General features: G+C 40.5%; 1 long non-coding RNA gene across 3 annotated transcripts in view; it reads right to left on the reverse strand.

The window, feature by feature from the left end:
• LOC128315971 (uncharacterized) overlaps window positions 1-15,418 on the reverse strand; it is a 61,714-nt gene extending 46,296 nt beyond the window's left edge. For 2 of the 3 annotated variants that reach the window (XR_008299235.1, XR_008299234.1), the window contains exons 1-4: window positions 15,194-15,416; window positions 8,953-9,053; window positions 4,255-4,437; window positions 2,110-2,197 (exon numbers count right to left, since the gene is read on the reverse strand). This is a non-coding gene — a long non-coding RNA (uncharacterized LOC128315971). Of the gene's footprint in view, window positions 1-2,109; window positions 2,198-4,254; window positions 4,438-8,952; window positions 9,054-15,193 lie in introns of all 3 variants that reach the window. The other variant, XR_008299236.1, reaches the window with a different exon arrangement.
• Between the last annotated feature and the right edge of the window lie 1,392 nt (window positions 15,419-16,810).

Here is a 16,810-nt window from a genome sequence, read left to right on the forward strand (position 1 = left end):
ATTTTCCCTCTCCTCCAGGAATATCCCCTCCAATCTATGTGCCTCATTTTCTTCTACCCAGATCTGAAGATGGATCAGGAATCAAGGACCATCAGAACTTGTACTGGACAGACAGCACAAAAAACAAATCCATAGCCCAAAAACAAGGTGTGGAAAATACCTGGCTTTTATCTAGTCCTTGCAAGGCTTGATGCCAACCTATTTGGTTGACTGCCAAGAAAGGTGTTAACTCTCAAGGGATGGTGGAGATGCTAGAAATCAGTTAATTAGCACTCCCTCAAGGTGAACAGAAGTGCTCTCCTAGGCTGGAAAGAATCTCATTTTCTTCTAAAACTGTGACTTAGGACTGACACTTCAAATTGTCAACAGTAATTTGGGGGGTGGGAATGTGTCTCTTTAGTTATTTTAATCAGCAGCGTGTACTGAGCACACTTTGGTGCTCTGTCTGCGTGAGTTTCTGTGGGAAGATAAGAATGATGATCATGTCTGCCTTCAGTTAACTGATCAGGTTAAGCAGGAAGTTAGGACCCACAGAGACTACATCATAAAGGATACAGGCAAGTCCATACGTAGAAAATAATATTAGTGTGGTGCATGAATGGGATGACAACAATTGAAGAATGGCCATCTCTTACGTTTTAGTTAAGGTCTTCAATGCTGAGGACATTTTACAATAGTGTATTGGAGGAAGTAGAGGGTGAGGATCGACAGCAGAAAGGAGCAAGCCAGTAAGTTCTACCCAAGGATTGGCCAGAAAATTTGATAGCGTGAGAACATTTAAGAAGCCCGTGGCTTTATAGAACAAGAAACAAAGAGAAAATCGTAGTATTTAAAGTTCCAAAAGTGATGAAGAACAAAAATCAATAGCATTAGTATCCAAAATTGGGAAAAGGCAGTGCTCGCTTCAGCAGCATGTATACAAAATTGGAAAAGGCATAGGGCGTGGGGAAAGAGGGGGAATGATCTAATCCTTACCTTCCATAGAAAGAAGACAATAAATATTGTCCAAAGTGAATAAATCAAGAAACAAAACCATTAGGAATCAAATAAAAATTGGTGGTGGTCATTTTGAATTTCGCCATTCTGATCAATGTTTCACTGCATGCAGGTATTATTGCCTTGATGACTTAAAATGGGCAGTGGGGGCCCTGATGTTCCAAGTACTCTTAACGCTTTTACCATCTCTATGATGACCTTCTCAGCATGCTAGGTATGGCTTGGGAGGGAAGAACAGTGACTGCTTCAAAATTCAGTACATAGTAAGAAAAACAGAATCTTCAGGTGTTCTTTTCATATCATTCATGCTAGACAAGTCCCGATATATGGTGCCTTATGACTGATAGTATATTTTGAAGCCTTTGCTCTTATTTCCCTGTTAAGAGCTATTGGTTGTGGCAATAGCAAAATCGGACGCTTGCATTTAGAAAGAAAATCAGCAGCGTTTCTAGGGGCACTTAGATATACTACCATTCTAGAATCCTTTGTCCTGTTCACATAGGAAATCCAAAGTGAACCAGAATTTTCCATTTTCTCAAGGTCCACACAAAGTTGATCTGATATTTGGTTTCTGATCATTTTGCTAGTTTCCTCCAATATTATGTTCCCGGAATACAGAATAGAATTAAATAAATAGAATTGCAGAATAAAATAGAATAAGTAGAATTCTGGTACTGAAGAGTTTATTTCAAGGGTTATCTAGTCTATTTCCCTCATTTAAAAAAGTTTTTTAAACATTTATTTACTTTTGAGAGACAGAGCATGAGCAGGGGATGAGCAGAGAGCGAGGGAGACACAGAATCCAAAGAAGGCTCCAGGCTCTGAGCTGTCAGCACAGAGCTCGATGTGGGGGCTCAAACTCACAAACTGAGAGATCATAACCGGAGCTGAAGTCTGATGCTTAACCGACTGAGCCACCCAGGTGCCCCCACTTCCCTCATTTTAAAGATGAGCAAACTGAGGCCTCTGTGACTCACTCGTAATCACGAACAAATTAGTAAACTGACCTCTTTCGGGGGCTTTTGATGCCTACAATTCTTTTCCACAGGTCCATTTCCCCCTACCCCAATGAAATCCTAGAAGAAAAAGTTTTTAAGAACAGTCAAAACTTACCTTCGCAAGAAAGAGGTGAGTCACATACCAAAATTTCTCTCCCACCCATCACTTCTTATGTGCTTCATCTTAAAGCGTCACTTTTATTCTGTGAAGGAAAAACAGCCTTTAAGGGTCGGATATTCTTAATTCAGTCAATGTGGAAGAGGGAGGTGAAAAAAGAGCTCTCTGAAGATAATCACAATGAGAACAAAAGCTTTTCCAAATTATGCAATACATTATAATTATGCCATAAAATTGCTCTTCAGCTGGAGGTGTCAATGGAGAGCATTACAGTTTTTAAATAGTTCTGTTCTTGATGGGAATTCACGAATATTTGAAATGTTCATGTGTGTGCACACAAATTTTGGCAAACCATGGGGCTATAAGTATTCACCCAGAGCTCTGGTATCCTTCCCATCCCCACCCCCCAATTAAAAACAAAGGAGAAAAAGCAAAAAAAGAAAGAAACTATCTAGATGTACAGGCAGGCATTGCCCTTATGGTGGGTTCCTTGAAGGAAAAAAATGTAACTCTCAATTCAACACATCTGAAGATCTCCAGGGCTTCCCAAGGCTATTTGGTTTGAATTTATTTGCCCTAAGCTGTCTGTCCACCTGCAGACAAAGCCAACTGAAGAACAGCAGTTGAGTAAGTTCTGTAAGTGAATGGAAAAGAGTTCTAGCAGCAAAGGGATCGATGGATGAGAAAGTACAAAGTATTGATGTTCGTTCATTCGCTAAGTAGCTCTCTGAGCTCAGCTCCATGCTGGACACTTTGGTCAGTACAACAAACTAAAGACTTCTTGCCGTGCCTATAACAAGAGAGTCATGATTTACAAAGACACTATTTTGAAGGGCTTCTCTGAGTTTCAAATTCTTACTTTAAGATCTCCCACTTTTTCTCTTCCTTGCCCTATGGCTTGACTGAATCAACTATTTTTTGTTGTTCATGTTTTTGTTCTTATATATCAATGGTACCCAACCTGGCCTCACATGAGAGTCTCCTGGGGAATTTTAACTCCCTCCCCCAACTAATACCAATTGAATCAGGATCTCTAAGTCTGGACATCCATATTTAGAAAAGCTCCCTCCATGTGTGTAATGTGCAGCCATGAGTGAGACCCCCTCTTGTTATAAACAGTAAATAACAAGATCATTCTGTAGAAACTTTAGTTAAAATCAGTTTTGCCTATTAATTTAGTCAAAAGTTCTGGATGTGATGTGTGAACAGGACTTGTATGGGACATGAAACTAATGGTGCCTATTCCAAGACCTATAAATGTCAGTGGATGAATCTAGGGCCCATAGAGAATCCCAGAATTTAGTTACTTCAAGTCTGAGGCCATTTTCTGTTATTGACAATGCAATTTGACTTGTCTGTAGCCAGTCCTACATTTCTACTTCATTATGTGGTTTTCTAATACAGTCTTTTGTCAAAGTCTTTTTCTAGACTGGCTGTAAGCTCTTTCCTTTCACAGTGGTCCTGGAACTCTTTTTGCAAAATAGGCATGCTCTAGCCAGATATATCTGCTAATAGATAGAATGGATCTCTTCCTAGTAGCTTGGTTTTAGAACTAGATTGGCAATGTTTTGCTTCCAGAAGAGGAGTATAGCTCATGTGCTATCATTCGCTGCTGTCAGTAGTATTTCTCTCTCCACCTTGACCCTGCACATGAGTCTGCACTGAGTGTGGAGTGTAAGACTCTGAGATCAGGTGGGGATGGAGAACAAGGAAGCCAGTGATGAGGGACCAGGGGCAGCAGCATGGAATGATGACCCATGGATAGCATTTTGTGTGTGAGTGGCCACGGAAATCTGGACTTTAAATACTTAAACTAGAATCTTTCTTTGGAATATATTTTTACATATATATTTCTACATACACATACACACAAATATATGTGTGTGTTATATATAGTTAGATTATAAATTTCTTGGAAAAATACATCAGGGTTCTTGATCACACTCAACAAAAACTAATGCTAACTTAAAAAAATAACAAATTTTGGGAAAGATACTGGGCACATCAGAGAAATGACAGAAAGGATGGGAGCCACGCTCAGAAAATACAAGCAAGGCATACTATCTATGCTGCTTTGCTGATGCCATCACGTTTAGACCCTTGCTATCACCACTGCTGGCCCCATTGCCATGGGACACTCACCATTATGTTTTCTGCTGAGCTTTGGGTAATCCAACACGTGACTATTCCCAGTTGTGCCATCAGGAGTAGGAGCCTTTGCGGAAATCACATCAGAATCGGGAGCATCAGGAGAAACAGACAACAGATTGCAAGTTCTTTGAACAGAGGGGACATGCCACGTCCACCTCTCCACTACAACTCTGCCTGGCATAAGATGGTGCTCTATAAATACTGGTGAATTTCAAAAATGAAACAAAATGAAGTAGCGTGACACGTCATGACAAGATGACATTGATGACGGAGCATACCATACAGGCAACAAATGATGAGCAGACTGTTATCACAGAATAATTTCTATGGAAGAATTTACGTCCTAACTCTACAACTTAGGAGTTTCAGACAATGGGTCATCATTTACTTCATCTAGGCCTCCATTTCTCCACAGTAAAAGAAGCATAATAACTACCTTGCCCCTGTTGTAGGGTTATTTCAGTACTAGATAAGTGCTTTGAAAGTACACATGCCATACTTTATGACTCTGTGGAGTATAAATAATTTCCTACTAAAAGTACAAATTAAAGATACTCAAGAAACCCCCCCCACACACACACACTTCATAGTCTCAACCTAGGAAGACATTGCCTGTCTTAGGTTAGTCTACATGCCGATTAAGTTCTAACTTAGTGATGCAATGGGGATTTCTTGAGGAAGGTGCTTAGTTAGGTTGAAGTGGGCACCATGAAAGGAGAAGAGTGAGTAGAATCTGGGGAAATTTACAAGAAGCTTTATTTCCCAGGGCATCTGGATAAATTTAATTCTTTCATACATGCTACATCCCAGGCCTCAACTAAGACATTCAACCTGATTGCTTGACTTCGGCAGAAATCTGACACTTAGGAGAAAATAATTTTGTGTGTGTATTATATTTGAGAGGCGATAAAGTCCTGTACTGGGACTCATTGAAGACACAGAATATTTCTTGTACGTGGGTATTTTCCTATTCAGCACCTTAAATAATTTCTAGCACATAATAAGCATGTAGTAAATGCTGCTGAACTAACCAATTTAATGAGTGGGTTAATTCATTAATATGAATAAAGAATCGTGTACATATAATACATATAGTATGGTATAGTATCATTTCCTTAGCCCAAACTACCAGTGTGTTGTGTAAGTAAGCACATGGAAACTGCAAAAGAATGAACTAATACATGAAGGATAAATAAGAAAACAGAGATCAAAGGAGCTCCCATCCCACCCCTACCCTCTTCAATCCAGTCTAAAATGCCTCTCTGAGCTACCACTTACATTCCTGTGCATTAAATCATCTCTAAGCACTGACTTAAAAAGAAACAATATCCTCCTCATCTCACCTCTTCATGAGAAGAAACTTAAGCACTGCCCATTTTGCCTAGGGTTATAAGAGCAGAAGAATGAAGAATATTTGCAAAATATAGGAAATTCGTTATGACATCCTGCATTTGTATTATACCTTATACCTTTTTTGAATAGACTTTCTTTTTTAGAACAGTTTTAGATTCACTGCAAGAGTCAGGGGAAAGTACAGAGATTTCCCGTATATCCCTCCCCCCACACATGCATAGTCTCACCATGTTCAGCATCCCCCACCTGACTGGTACATTCGTTACAATTGATGAACCTACACTGACACATGATTATCACCCAAAGGCCATGGTTTCCATTAGGATTCACTCTCCGTGTTATACATTTTTTGGTTTGGGACAAAAGTATATTTGTACAGAAATGGATACCTTATACTTTTTCAAAGTATGTTTACTACACCATCTCTCAACGATCCTCAAAACAAGCTTATAAAGTGAGTAGGAATTTTTGTCTACATTGAAATATACAGACCAGTGAAGTGACCTATCCATCATTATGCATGGAAAGAGCCAAGACAGGACTCTGTGTCACCATGGTGAGGGGTCTTTTAATCCCCATCAGTCATTGTCTGTAGTTTTGTTGTATACACAAAGTGTCCAGGTGAGTCTGCCTTCCATCACCACACCAGATATGAAAGTGCTCAGTTAGACACCAGTGCTGAGACTCAGGCCAAGAAGAGCTACGTATAAATAGACCACATAGAAAGTGCTATTTCTGAATTGCTATTCTGGGGAGAGAAGTTAAACACAATGTAATTTCCCCCGTTGTTTTGCATTTTTTTTTTTTTGTAAACTTCATCAGGTAAGATATCCCATACTGCAGAAAGAGCTGGGAGTACAGGGGAGAAAGAAAGAGGGGAGATTGACAGAGTATAAGAATAGAACATTCTAATTAAAAGCTATAAAGCGAGGATCTTGCAAGGCTTTTAAGGGGGAGTACGCTTCCTTGAAAAGAGATCTAAATTGAAAAATTCAGAGGGAAACAATAGATGTTGGCGTAGGGACTTGACTTGTTTCTTGTGCTTTGCTTACATACATCATACTAGAAATGCAGCCACTCAGATAATCTTAGGACCCTAGCTTCCCCTTGACTCAAGCCTCATGAAAAAGGTTACACAGATAAAGAAGGAAAGAGCTAATGCATGTCACCAATCCATCATCAGAGACCAACAGCATGGACATCTTGACCTCCAAGGAGTTACCAACAATTTGAGAAGTTAGAGAGAGGCACACATGAAACAGAACAATTAAAGCCAATCAGTAGTCAAGTGCCTTGAAATATAGAGAGGGCCAAAGTTCTCTGATAGGGGGTACATACACTTGAAGACAGGGGTGACACCGGGATCCTCACCCTGACCGTCTGTCAGATAGTCATGGTCCTGAGGGAAGAATGGAATTCTCCCAGGGAGGGAGAGTTGACCGTGGCTGCCTCGCTTTCCAATAGCCCTGACAAATGGACTTCTGTGTCCCTACTTGAACGGATGTATCAACTATTTAGTAAAGACTAGATAATATAGCTCCTACAAAGTGGGCAAATGCCATGAAATTTTCTTTTTGTAAACTATCCATGGGTTGAAAATACTATTAGTAACGTTAGTACAAATTAAGTGCAGGAAGATGGCAGGGCTGCTATTTCCACCTCTCCTGGTACAAAGCTCTTCATCAGCTTCAATGTGAGATAAGCTTCACAATGATCTTTTCAGATCTGGCAACAAATTTTTGAAATTATCAACACATAAAAAGTATTTGAAATGTCAGTTTACATCCACTATTATTAACAATTAACCCTATCCCTACGTAAATATTTATCCCGGAGATATAAGCTGATGAGAACCTGAAGACATTACAATTAGCATGATATTTGTAAACATTGTTTACTTCATTTTTATCTCCTCTCTTGAAATTTCTCTCGTTTCTGGGGGTGTCTCGTTGGCTCAGTTGGTTAAGCATCTGACTCTTGATTTCGGTTCAGGTCACGGGATTGAGCCCTGCTTCAGGCTGCATGCTGACAGCACAGAGCCTGCTTAAGACTCTCTCTACCCCTCTCTCTCTGTCCCTGCCCTGCTCACACTTGCTCACTCTCGCTCTCTCTCTCTCTCAAAAATAAAATAAAATGTCTCATTTCTATAAAATGTTTTAGAGCGTTTACATGTATATAGTGTCAAGAATCAGTAAATGGATGTATCAGGAGCTACACTCAGAAACACTCTGTTAGTAGGGATATGCAGTCAGAAAAGCAGAGGTCGCTGGTATAATAGTGAAGCTGCAGAAACTCAGAGAAGATGAATCAATAGGAGCCAAGGTCATAGAGAGTTTCACAGAATTGGTATTTGAAGGACGGGGACGCATAAAGAAGGTAAGTCCAGATAAGGAAAAAATGTCAACAGGGACGTAAGAAAAGAATGTGAGCTAGAAGATGAGACTGATTTGAGGCTGACACTGAAGAGGAACCAAAGCACAATAGTTCGGTTTAGGATATACCTGCCTCCTAGTAACAGGAAGTCAGAAAATCTAGATTTTTAAAAAAAAAATTTTTTTATGTTTATTTATTTTTGACAGAGAGAGAGAGGGAGAGAGAGACAGAGCATGAGCGGGGGAGGGGCAGAGAGAGAGGGAGACACAGAATCTGAAACAGGCTCCAGGCTCTGAGCTGTCAGCCCAGAGCCCAACGCAGGGCTGGAACTCACAGACCGCGAGATCATGAGCCGAAGTCGGATGCTCAACCAACTGAGCCACCCAGGTGCCCCGAAAATCTAGATTTTTAATTCCAGCTTCACCCCACATTCTCTCCCTCATCTCTGTCTGTCGTTCCACAACCTCAGCTGCCTCCTATAAAGATCACCCCCTCAGACATGTCTTGATCTCTAGGCTGGTTTTGCCAGGTGCCTTTTGGTTATCTCCTTGAATCACTGTCACTCCCCAAATTCCAGAAGTTCAAAAACTTTCATCAGCTTGAAAGTACCTCTTCACCAACCTCAATCTTCAAAGATCCTACCTCTTTGCATTGCAGTCAAGTAAAGGGATCAGGCGAACTAATAACTATTTATTGTTCCAAAAGCTACACTTTACATCTTTTTTAAAGAACTAAAAGCAATTATTTATTCAACAAGTATTAAGTACCATGTGCCAGGCACTAATAAAGGTACTCAGGATACATCAGTGAAAAAAACACACAATGCTCTCTGACATACAGGAGCAAAACATCTGCTTTTAATAAGGTAAATAAATACACCTATAGGTAAGATAAAATTTCAAGTCCACCAAATTAACTGATCTTTGAGACGTACTTATGACATTTAGCAGGAACATCTTTTACCTTACAGCGGCAATATGCTGGGTTTTCTGGCATTAAACTGATCTGGGTTCAAATCTTAGCTCTATCAACTAACAAGCTTATCCTCCAGTCTGTTTTCTCATCTGCAAAGTGGACATAAAAATACAAAATTGCATTATTGGAGGTTTCTATGAAATAAAATCTGTAAGTCCTTTACACACAGTTGGTGCTCAATAAATGCCAGTTTCTTTTTCTTTAGTAAGTATGCTCCTATTGGTTTCATGCGGAAATGGTATGTATGTGTGGATGCCATACAAACAAATCAAATTTAAAGGACAACTTGGGATGCGGGCACTGAGGGAAGAAGCCCTACCCAACCACTGCTGCCTCTTCTAACGAAGCTTCTCAACTTCCCAGTCAGAATTCATTTTCCTGGACCCACGGTATTGTTTCTAGACCACAGGAATTTTTACTGTGGTGATCTCTGTATCTCCCCCTCTACAATTCTTAACGACGGTGTCTTGTGCTTCATGTCCCCTTCAGCACCCAATACGGTGCCAACCGCAAACATAGGCCTGGTTGAATTCAGATAGCAACTCAACACATTAGTGAAATATCCTGTTCACTGTACCCCGGTAAGACATTGTATATGACTAGAGGAAAGAATCGTGGGATGGGCTCTGTATTAGTCAGCGTGGGTTGTCATAACAAAATACCTGAGACTTAAACATGGCTGTTCCTCTGCATGCAGAGTTCTTCCTCTTAAAAGGACACCGGTCCTACAGGATTAGGGTCTCACCCTTATGACCTCATTTGACCTTATTTACCTCCTTAAAGGCCCCATCTCCAGTTACAGCCACCTTGAGAGTCAATGCTTTAACATATGAATGGGCGGGGGGGGGGGTGTGGAAAGAGACCATACACTTAGGTCCATAACAGGTCCCTAGCTTTATTTTTTGTCTACAAAGAGAAAGATTAATTAAAGAAAATAGGTATTTTTAGTCCTTGATCTTATGAAGCTCACATCTGTCTCCATCTCTCAAGACTTGAAGGCAGAGCTAGAAATGAAGAGAAAGGAAATAGTGGGGACCCCCTGATTCCACCAACATGTAAATTATGGCACCAAGATGGAAAAACACATTAATCAGGGAATTAGAAATTCAGCATTAAATGCCAACCAGGCCAGTGACTTACAATGCACTAATCTCATGCAATGCATCTAACCTCTTTTACCTAATTTTCTAATCTATAAAATGAGGTTAAGACTTCCTGCTGCAAAAAATGATGATTCTGTGATTCAAAAATAAACAAGACAATATTTTCCATTTTAAATAATCTCCTTTCCCCTAATTAATGTCAGCACCCTACCTTTGAAAACGTGTCTGATCTTGGTTATTTTTTTATTGTTTAATGCTTGGGATGCATTTACTCCCCAAACACAGGCAATCCCTTTGTGTTTACTTTTGCCTCTTGGCCATATCTGGTATCTGGGTAGAAATTGCTGCTCTTGTCCCAGAGCAATTAAGGAGCTGCATCTCTGATTTCTTGTCAGAGGAAAAGAAAAAAAAAATACAGCTCCCCTGTGTCTCCTATTTGAACCTCATCTACCTGAAAATGTGTCTTTCTAGGCCCTCCCTGCCTCAGAGCTCAATGTCAAGCTCCTTTCTGTCCCTGGATATAATTTGAGTCTACTTTGCAACAACAAGCCAACGTCAAAAAGATAGTCACAAGTCCTGTTCACCAAGCTTTCCACCTCTCTACTTGACTTTCGGGTACGTTGCAGAATTGCACTTTCTGGTCACTTTGAGATTGGGTAGGGCCATGAAACTGGTTCTAGCCAATGAGGCAAAGTGACTCGTGTCACTTCTAGGTCCATCATTTAGTTGTAAGCCTGTTCACAGCACTCTTCCTCTACCTTGGTGGCCAGCAGTGTTTCAGACAGCAACTTCTCTGTCAGACTGGATCAGGAGCCAGGGTGCAGAGCAGTCTTCCCAGACCCTCAAAATCCCCCTTCACCAACCAAGGTTGGATGTGTAGTAAGAGTGAGAAATAAACTTCTGTTGGGTAAAGCCACCAACATTTAGTCTATCCTGACCGATAAAGACAGCTACATTTCTGCCCCTTCCCAACATTCTTAGACTTTCCTGAAGGATAGTCTCTCCACCTTAGACACCACAGTCCCAAACGTGGTTGTTCAAGCATACACAACTACATTTTACCAGAGAAAATAGGCTCCGAAGTTCAAGAAAAACATAGATATTCATATAATTCAGTTTTCTGGATCCAAATTTAAAGTGGTAAAGTGTTCCATAATTTGAGGGCCCTTGTTCTAAACCTGCGTTGTCCAACATGGTAGCTACTAGTCATGTGTGCTATTGAGTGTTTGAAATGTAAGCAGTTAATGCAACTGAGGAACCAAATTTTCTATTTAATCTAATTTTAATTCATTCAACATTAAAATTAGTAAAATATCTCAAATACTACTTACATTGATTATGTGTTAAAATGGTAATTATTTTGTATATTTTGAGCTGACTAAAATATGTTACTAAAATTAGTTTTACCTACTTCAAACGTTTTTAAACATGGCCACTAGACAATTTAAACTTCTATACGTAGCTCACATTGTATTTCTTTTGAATGGAGCTGGTCTGGAACCTTATCCTCAGGGTTGCAATTCTTTATTCGAATCCTGCTTGGTCTTCCAGTCCCATGCAGAACTATGCTGTCAACTTCCTTTAGTTTCTAGAGGAGCAAGTTTTCCCCTTGTGGCCCCAGAAATCCCTACTTGGCTAGGGATTAAAAGGAGTGTTTCCCCTGCTTTACCAAGTCCTGAAGAACTCCTCCCTAAGAATTCTGCGTGGTTCTCCTCTCAGAGGCCCACCCTCCAGTCCTGCTAATGAGTCCTTCCCCAGCTCTTGTTTGGAGGGCTGCACTATGGTTTCCTGTTTTCCTGTGTGTCCTTTTCTCAGAACCACCACCCAGATTATCCTGCTCAGACGTTATCTGACTCTATTGCTTTGAGACGTTGCCATAATCTTCTCCTTAAACAAGGAAGTTACAGACCCCTGTATTTATGTATGTTTTAATACTGGGCTTCTTGTGTAATGTGGGTAGGGGAGAGTGCCTGTCAGCTCACCATCAGGTTTTAGGAAGGAGGAGCATTTATTCTCAGCTTCTTATGAAGAGATTTGACTTAATCTACTGTTTTCCTTAGATGAGTCTCAGAAAATAGGTTTCTCTGTTGGATCACCTTGACATTCAATGACATCATTTCTGTATCTATCCACAGATTTCTCCTGAAGCTCTTACGGCCTCCTGCTCTTCATAGTGAGAATTTAAAGGATCTTGGATGGTTTGAAGTCAGGTCATTAGAGCAAGCTTACAGAATCTGTCAGAGCCTAGGGAGAAGCTGGCATGTAGAGACCTGGACCCGTTCTATTACACTCCTTTGCATCAGATATTTATCTGCCCTTTTGTGCTTGGTTCCCTTTCAGAGCTGCCCCTCTGAATGTCAAATAACTGACCCAGTCTCACATTCTTCAACACTAGGTAGAAAGGTACCCCCGCCATGGCCTATCACCTACCAAAGGCCCACTGGAGGTGGTTATCATTTTTTGGAGCCTGCAAAGATCAAACAGTTCTTCTACAGTTGCTCAGACAGCCACAGAAAAACTCCACCCCCCTCCCCAACCTAACTTCCTGACCCCAAAACCCAGAGTCTAATCACTGAGCCAATAGGTTTAAAGTTGGGGTTTTGACAGCTACAGAAAGCCAAGTTGCAAGAAAGTGGCTCCCAGATGGGGACAGAGGAGAATGCACAAGAGGGCCTGTAGATTTACTTACTTACTTTCAATCTGCCAGTTCTTCTCATCAGCATGTTGCTTTGCATACATTTTCAGTTTGAGTACCTTCTCGTTCGAACCCTTGAAGCTAATTAGTTTCAGGGATTAAAGCCAATGAGTTGTGGATTTTGTGAATTAATCAGCAAGGCAAGTCCTGAGTGCACCTTGCGTGGTCTCTGTTTCAAACTGAGGGGCCCAGAATACAGAGGCTGATGGAGGGCAGAGATTCAGATCCAAATACATTGCACTGAGTTTAGGGCCAAATAAAATGTTGAATGTGAATAGTAAGCAAATGAAATGGATGAATGTCTTTATGTGAAGAGGTATCGCCTGGCTTCTGACCTGAGCTCAGTGATGGAACTTCATACTATGTAAACCTCAAGGCTTAAAGGCTAAAGCTACCCAGCGTGCCATGGATAGAGGGGTTTGATGGCATAGGCCCTGGTCTTTGCCATCTAAGTGAAAGGTTCGCTGTTTTATGCATGTTTTAAATGTGTTTAGGGCTGTAGACTGCTGTGTTTTTGCATGCGTGTGTGGCCATTCATAGGATTTTAGAATCCACAGCACTCTCTACCCGTACTGTCTTCTATTCGTGAATTACTGATGCCTGAAATGCCCCCACTAAGTAATTTGTCTTAAGGTTAAGAGTATCCATAAAAGGAATGATACATTAGAGCTCATTCATCATCCCTAGAACAGATGACCCTATATCTTTCTATGCCACGATGCAAATGCATTTTATCAAGCCCTTTCTTGGAGCTACTTTGAGAGAAGAAAGAACAGAGGTTTGAGGTACCTGGGGAAGTATTTTAGAGAGAGAAAATGGTGCTGCAAGTTCCCCTGCCATCTCTTCATGGAGGCAGCTCCGGGTGGAGTTGAGAACTAGAGGGGCAGGAAGACAGGGTAGAAAGGGAATTGGGCACGTGGGGAGGACCCCCAGTTCTGCTTTCTCTTTCCTGCCCTTCACTTCAGCTTGCTTATTGCTGAAGCGTTGAGGCCAGGCTAGGGAAGGTTATCTTTGTCACCTGAAGGGGAAGGAGGTGTGGTTTTATTTTAACTTCAGCTTCCTTTGTTATCTGAGTGCAGCTCTCATGAGTGTGTTCACTTGCTTTGCCCATTGGAGCTGAGTAGTTACTACCTGAGCCCATAGATTTCAGCAGAGAGAGGAAAAAACTATCCCTTTGAAGAGAACGTGGGTGAAAGAGAAAGCCACATTAAACAACCAGCAAGTGTTAAATTTGGGCTTGCTCCTATTTGTAAGAGGTTTAAAAATACCCTGGGCCATTTTCTGCTTTTGCACTTTTTTACCTAGCTACTTGCCCCATTTTCCAAGCAGCCCCATGTAAAGGCGCTTCCTTTGACTCTCTTACACCCGCCAAGAGCTTTGATATCATTCTCTGAAGGTTCAGGGGCTCTAGAAACTCCTGTTAGAAGTGTGAAGACTCTTCACAGCTAGTGAAGAAGATCTGAATTCAAACATGACAAACAACATTGAGAACTATTCATCCTGCCCCACCCACCCGGCACACACACCCCAATCAAGCCAAACTAAACCCACACTTGAGGGGTGTGTCCCCCGAGGTGCTTACTCAAAAATAAGTTCATTTAATTGTTGTTGTGGGAGAGTCATGGAGTGCACTCATTTGATGGTGTGGTGGGGGGTTACAACTCTCAGGAGAGCGTCTTGATTTGTCTCTGACAGCTGAGCAAGTTATGGAGCCATGGAGCTCTTTGGGGGAAATAAAACCCCTTCCTGTGTCCTATCAGAAGGACTTCCTAAATACTACACTCAAAATGAAAAAAAAAGTGAGAACAGACATCAGTAAAGAGCGGGTTAAATATAATACAGTATAACTATAAGTGGAAAACAGAGCAGTTGCAAACACACACACACACACACACACACACACACACACACACACACACACCAGAATGAGGAAGCTCTCTGGGCACTGATATGGAACAATTACCAAAAGATATTATTAAGTGATAAAAAAGAAAAGTACAGAACAATGTGGATAGTCTGCGACTATGATAAAAAAAAAGTTTCTTCCCATTTTTATACATAGATTACCTAGGATGCACAAGGAAGATATTCTATATATTGTCTCCCAGAGCTCCAGAATGTCCAAGCCCCAGATCTCCTCAGGGACCTATCCACTGAGTGCTTACTATTTGCCAGGCACTATCACGAGCAAATAAAATCCAGAAATACTCAACATGCCACACAACACAAACATTCAGCTATGACAGTATTACCTCACTATCCCTATTATTTCATCTATAACTTCCTCCACTGCCAAATTTCTCCCTACCCCTCCAACATACACATACTTAGGATTATTCTGAAAGAATAATCACAGACATCTTGTCATTTCATCCATAAAGATTTCAATATAAACTTACAAAATACCAGCACTAAGGTTTTAAAACTACACCTCCAAGGGGTGCCTGGGTGGCTCAGTCGGTTAGGCGTCCGACTTCGACTCAGGTCATGATCTTGCAGTCTGTGAGTTTGAGCCTCACGTTGGGCTCTGTACTGACAGCTTGGAGCCTGAAGCCTGCCAGCTTCACATTCTGTCTCCCTCTCTTTCTGACCCTCCCCTGCATGTGCTCTGTCTCTCTTGCTCTCAAAAATAAATAAAACATAAAAAAGAGTTAAAAAAAATAAACCTATACCTCCAAAAAGGAACAATTCTTTCAAATCACCAAATACCTAGACCATGTTGACTCTTATAAAATGACTGGGAAAATTTGAACACTAACTAGATTTGCACATAATTTTTAATTTTAGAGTTACTTTGTTTGAATTAAGATTGAAACAGGGTACAGGGACATCTGTTTGATATTGAACTGAAAGCTATTCTAATCTAGATATGGGGTTTATTTTGGAAATTTATTTGTTGAATAAACTTGTTTGCTGGACCTTGGAGTCTCACCTTCTGGATTTGGCTGATTGCATTCTCACGGTTTTGTTTCAGTTTTGTCTATTCAACTTCCTATGTAAATGGATGTTCAATCTAGAAGCTGAGTTTGATTCAGATTTCATCTTTTTACAAGAATACTTCATAGGTGGTGTTGTATGCATCCATCAGGAGGCATATGATGCCTGGTTGTCTCTCTTAGTGATATTAGCAGCTATCGACGGTTATTACCTAGATCCATTATTTCAATCAGGAGTTGTAAAATAGTGCTCTCCCAATTCTGTTGGTCTTCCTTATTAGCTGGAATACTCCTGTAAAGAGAAAATTCTTCTTACTAACTACTTGCTTACCCTGAGATAGAGTGTCACGTGAAAGGAAAGATCAATGCTTAACTTCTTCCCTCTACTTGTGGATAATTCAGGACACTGACTTGGTCCTTCATAATCCTCCAAAGATGACCAGTTAGCTTTAGTTGGCTCTTAAGAAATGTTGACACAAGCCCACTGGTCTTTGATAATTCCCTGCCATCTAGTATGACAAGATATCCAGGCTCTTCTTTTCCATTTTATGCCTTTAGGCCTGGAACATCCACTTCTCAAAAAAACCCTAGTTCCTTTTACTGGAAAATATTGTTTAGATGCTCTAGGCTGGACACAAGGGGTACTTACTGGTATTGAGTTGACCTTTTTATGGACAGAACCAGGCAAGAAATATTTTTTTTAATACACTGTAAACTCATACTGTTATTTTTCATTCAACTTTAGGATTACAAGGCTTTGCTTCTGTGATTTTATATCCTTTTTCCTCCTACAAGGAAAATCTTAGTGTTCTAATCTCTTTAACACAATCATTTATTTGCTTTATACTATAACATATATAACCATTTCAGGGACACTACAGAGAGTGCCATCATTAAGTTGTTTGTTTGTTTGTTGTTATTGGGTTTTTTTGCAACTCAATTTCTCTTCATTCTACTGCACTAGGGTTGTGCCGTCCTATGACCATTTTAAATAACTAGTTTTTTTTTTTTTATTTTAAGGCATTTCTCTTTTAATTTTGATTTGATTTTTTTAATTATATAAGACATTTACATCGTACCACTATTATATCTACAAAACAAAGTACATTCGG

The sequence above is a fragment of the Acinonyx jubatus genome, chromosome B3 (genome assembly GCF_027475565.1).
Source record: "Acinonyx jubatus isolate Ajub_Pintada_27869175 chromosome B3, VMU_Ajub_asm_v1.0, whole genome shotgun sequence".
Lineage (NCBI taxonomy): Eukaryota > Metazoa > Chordata > Mammalia > Carnivora > Felidae > Acinonyx > Acinonyx jubatus.